The sequence below is a fragment of the Erpetoichthys calabaricus genome, chromosome 1, assembly GCF_900747795.2.
Source record: "Erpetoichthys calabaricus chromosome 1, fErpCal1.3, whole genome shotgun sequence".
NCBI lineage: Eukaryota > Metazoa > Chordata > Cladistia > Polypteriformes > Polypteridae > Erpetoichthys > Erpetoichthys calabaricus.
The window spans coordinates 117,556,743-117,561,158 of record NC_041394.2 but is presented as its reverse complement, the minus strand read 5'-3'; the positions used below and the strand labels follow the sequence as shown (position 1 = coordinate 117,561,158).

The 4,416-nt window shown below is 35.7% G+C and overlaps 1 long non-coding RNA gene across 3 annotated transcripts; it reads left to right on the top strand.

The window, feature by feature from the left end:
• The first annotated feature begins 620 nt into the window (after nt 1-620).
• On the top strand, nt 621-4,133 carry LOC114654870 (uncharacterized). 3 transcript variants are annotated; one of them, XR_007935400.1, is made up of 3 exons: nt 621-859; nt 3,135-3,305; nt 3,740-4,133. It is a non-coding gene; the product is annotated as an uncharacterized LOC114654870 (long non-coding RNA). The 3 variants fall into 3 exon arrangements; XR_007935401.1 differs by lacking the exon at nt 621-859 and adding an exon at nt 2,142-2,412 and having other exon boundaries at nt 3,814-4,132; XR_007935399.1 differs by lacking the exon at nt 621-859 and adding an exon at nt 2,142-2,412 and having other exon boundaries at nt 3,740-4,132.
• The last annotated feature ends 283 nt before the right edge of the window (nt 4,134-4,416 follow it).

Here is a 4,416-nt window from a genome sequence, read left to right as displayed (position 1 = left end):
GTTTTAATTATTTTAGTGTGCTTTCCATTTTTAAAAGCTATTTCTAGCATATTAATGTCCATACAGAAAGATGTAACAGAGGGTCTAACATTCTGAACTTTACACTTATGTATTGGAAATTTATGAAGCAAGGAAACCACAGTTACTGCATTTTCTAACATTTAGTCTTCAAAATTGTATACAGAAGAAGAACAATACTTAAACAGTAGGATATTGGTTTGTCATTCAAGACAGTAACAGAAATAAATCTTTATAAAACATTTTGGAATAGGAGCAGAAGTAAAAGAAATGTGAGAGGGGATTTGTCTTCATTTGTACATAAACTACATTTTGGCGATATGTTAATGTCATACTTATGAATTCATTTGTTAGTTGGCTACTATTTATTCATAATTTTGAAATGGATTTCTTTAACCTTGTTTGGTAGAAAATAATTCTATGGCAGAAAACAGGCAATTTTAAAATGTATGATGTCCAAAGCCATCAGAGAATTGTGGAGTGCGTATGTTGTGGCACAGTGACAGGCTGGGCACCTGCTGTTGTCACATGTCATTAGCTTATCATTTAAGCTGTTGGTTTAGCAGGAGTACACACACATACATTTAACTGAATATAATGGAGAAGGCTTGCTCTTTAAAAATAACATTTGTTATTGCTGCAGTTAGAAAAACAATGCCCCTTTATTGTATTTTTTTTTCTTGACCCTACAGGATGCCTGGTGGTAACCAGCCTTCCATGTGGCTGAACAGATGCCAGTGTACCCGAATTCTGAGACACAATTGGATGTTCTTTTCTTCTGCTTTTAAGATTCCCAATTCGAGATGATGTGCAGTTCATGTTAGATTTGCTATTTCTACAGGTAAGGCTACTGAGGCTTTTAGTTTCAGAAGTAATTTGTGCACAATTCCTGCAAAGGCTCCCCATATTTATTACTTGATCTGTAATATTTTGCTGGCTTGAATAATGTACCGTATGTTTCCTCACTCTATCCAGTAACTAACATGGGCTTTTTAATTTTAGACAGGAAAGCCTCAGAGTGTGAATCCTCACAAACACAGAGACTGAGGTGCATCAGTACCAGCAGTCAATAAAAAGGCATGTTGTTCCATTTTGCAAAATAACATTTATTTTCTTAAGTTACTGTGCTTTGTTGTTGGATTTTGACAGAAACAAGACTTAATTTTAACTTAAAACAAAACTGAGGCAGGACAGAAAAATGAAGATGTTTTCATGTAAGTAATGACACCTGAGCACATCACATTAGAAGTTCAGATATACAGAGATTGTAACACAATGCCTACTGTATACATAATGTAAAAGGAAAAAAATGATTCTATATATAATGACAATTAAGTTGGGGTTCTTTCAAAATCCAACAAAAAACACAATAATTAAAAATAATATTATTAGTTAGACTTTACTCAAAGCAGAACTTTATCTATTGTGATGGTTAACTTTGGTAATAATTGATCTACAGGTGTACCAAGAAAGGAGGCAGAAAAAGAAGTAAGAGTACACTTTATTAATGTTTGAACTCTGTGAGTGAACATCGTGTATCTACTGTGTTTATGTTTTTAACAGTTACAGTGAAGTACAAGAGTCCGGTCATGTTATGGGTCAGCAGTTAAACAAGAAGAATGGAGAGATGTATGCCATATTGAAGTAGTAGGTGGCCCTCCTGCCTGGCACTTCTAGAATCCTCCATCTCAATTTCTGCTCTGATCTGCTGTGCCTTTGCCAAGTGATCACGATGTATTGGCCTATTTTGGGTTTTTTTTTCTTCTGAAAACTGTCTCAGTCTCCTTACACTGGCTGGCTGTCTCACATACAATTGATTTCAAGGTTCTATTAAATATATAGAAGGCTTTGCATATTTTTGACCCTGCTGTATTTTGGAGTGTCTGCTCCCAACATTTCTTTTCTCAAACGTTGCTTTGCTTTTCATAATTTTGAAATGGATTTCTTTAACCTTGTTTGGAAGAAAATAATTCTATGGCAGAAAACAGGCAATTTTAAAATGTATGATGTCCAAAGCCATCAGAGAATTGTGGAGTGCATATGTTGTGGCACAGTGACAGGCTGGGCACCTGCTGTTGTCACATGTCATTAGCTTATCATTTAAGCTGTTGGTTTAGCAGGAGTACACACACATACATTTAACTGAATATAATGGAGAAGGCTTGCTCTTTAAAAATAACATTTGTTATTGCTGCAGTTAGAAAAACAATGCCCCTTTATTGTATTTTTTTTCTTGACCCTACAGAATGCCTGGTGGTAACCAGCCTTCCATGTGGCTGAACAGATGCCAGTGTACCCGAATTCTGAGACACAATTGGATGTTCTTTTCTTCTGCTTTTAAGATTCCCAATTCGAGATGATGTGCAGTTCATGTTAGATTTGCTATTTCTACAGGTAAGGCTACTGAGGCTTTCAGTTTCAGAAGTAATTTGTGCACAATTCCTGCAAAGGCTCCCCATATTTATTACTTGATCTGTAATATTTTGCTGGCTTGAATAATGTACCGTATGTTTCCTCACTCTATCCAGTAACTAACATGGGCTTTTTAATTTTAGACAGGAAAGCCTCAGAGTGTGAATCCTCACAAACACAGAGACTGAGGTGCATCAGTACCAGCAGTCAGTAAAAAGGCATGTTGTTCCATTTTGCAAAATAACATTTATTTTCTTAAGTTACTGTGCTTTGTTGTTGGATTTTGACAGAAACAAGACTTAATTTTAACTTAAAACAAAACTGAGGCAGGAGAGAAAAATGAAGATGTTTTCATGTAAGTAATGACACCTGAGCACATTACATTAGAAGTTCAGATATACAGAGATTGTAACAAAATGCCTACTGTATACATAATGTAAAAGGAAAAAAATGATTCTATATATAATGACAATTAAGTTGGGGTTCTTTCTAAATCCAACAAAAAACACAATAATTAAAAATAATATTATTAGTTAGACTTTACTCAAAGCAGAACTTTATCTGTTGTGATGGTTAACTTTGGTAATAATTGATCTACAGGTGTACCAAGAAAGGAGGCAGAAAAAGAAGTAAGAGTACACTTTATTAATGTTTGAACTCTGTGAGTGAACATCGTGTATCTACTGTGTTTATGTTTTTAACAGTTACAGTGAAGTAGAAGAGTCCGGTCATGTTATGGGTCAGCAGTTAAACAAGAAGAATGGAGAGATGTATGCCATATTGAAGTAGTAGGTGGCCCTCCTGCCTGGCACTTCTAGAATCCTCCATCTCAATTTCTGCTCTGATCTGCTGTGCCTTTGCCAAGTGATCACGATGTATTGGCCTATTTTGGGTTTTTTTTTCTTCTGAAAACTGTCTCAGTCTCCTTACACTGGCTGGCTGTCTCACATAGAATTGATTTCAAGGTTCTATTAAATATATAGAAGGCTTTGCGTATTTTTGACCCTGCTGTATTTTGGAGTGTCTGCTCCCAACATTTCTTTTCTCAAACGTTGCTTTGCTTTTCAACCATAAAAACTAGCAGCTTTCTGTACTCGTGCAGCAAAATCTTGAATGCTTTGCCAACAGAAAAGTGCCAGGCTACAAATGTCAAGCATTTCAAAAAACTTCAACAAGCCCACTTTTCTAATTTGGCTTTTTCTTAATTACTTGCATTGGTTGTAATAGATTAGAAATGGTACTGTGTACAGTTTGTCAGATCTGCAGTAGACACTAACTTCTGCTGTTTTTCTCTGTTTTCTTTTTCCAGTTAATTGCAGTGGTGCCCCATCTGCATCTCCACCGTCTGTTACATCAACTCCAACTGCCTGTGATACTAGAGAGAAGAAAAGTTCACAAGATGTCCTGAAATGGAATTGTGATTGGACTGAGACGGCCACAATTATGTATGCTGTGATGTGCACAGCGGGCCATACGGGCTTTGGCTTGGGACCCCCAGAGGTTTATTATCTCCAGCATCTTTGAAAGCTGCAAGTTTGTCTTTGTTCCCGGCCATTTGACCAGGCAGTGTATTTATTACAAAGGACAAGGATCCCTCCATTTGCTTCTTATTTACTTTTATAATGCCTTCAATTTTCTTTGTAACTGTATTTTTTTGTAGAGCAATTTGAGCTACACTTGTAAGAAAGGGTGATATAGAAATATTATTACTGATGTTAAGGGACAGATCAGGAAAAAAGTCAGTTTAAATAGAACACATTTTATATGGAATATTGCTGGATAATAACTCTGACTCTGAGCAGTATCTTGTTCATAAAGCTAAAATAGCATTTTTCCTTTTTTTGACAAATTTAATGATTCACTTTTAATGTTCAAAACCTTGGCTAACATTTTTTTAAAGATCTGTAAATATGTTTGTGTTCCCTTTCCCTAATAGTTTTTAAAAACCCCCAATTGTTGGCCATTTTCATTGTATTTGTGTTCTAG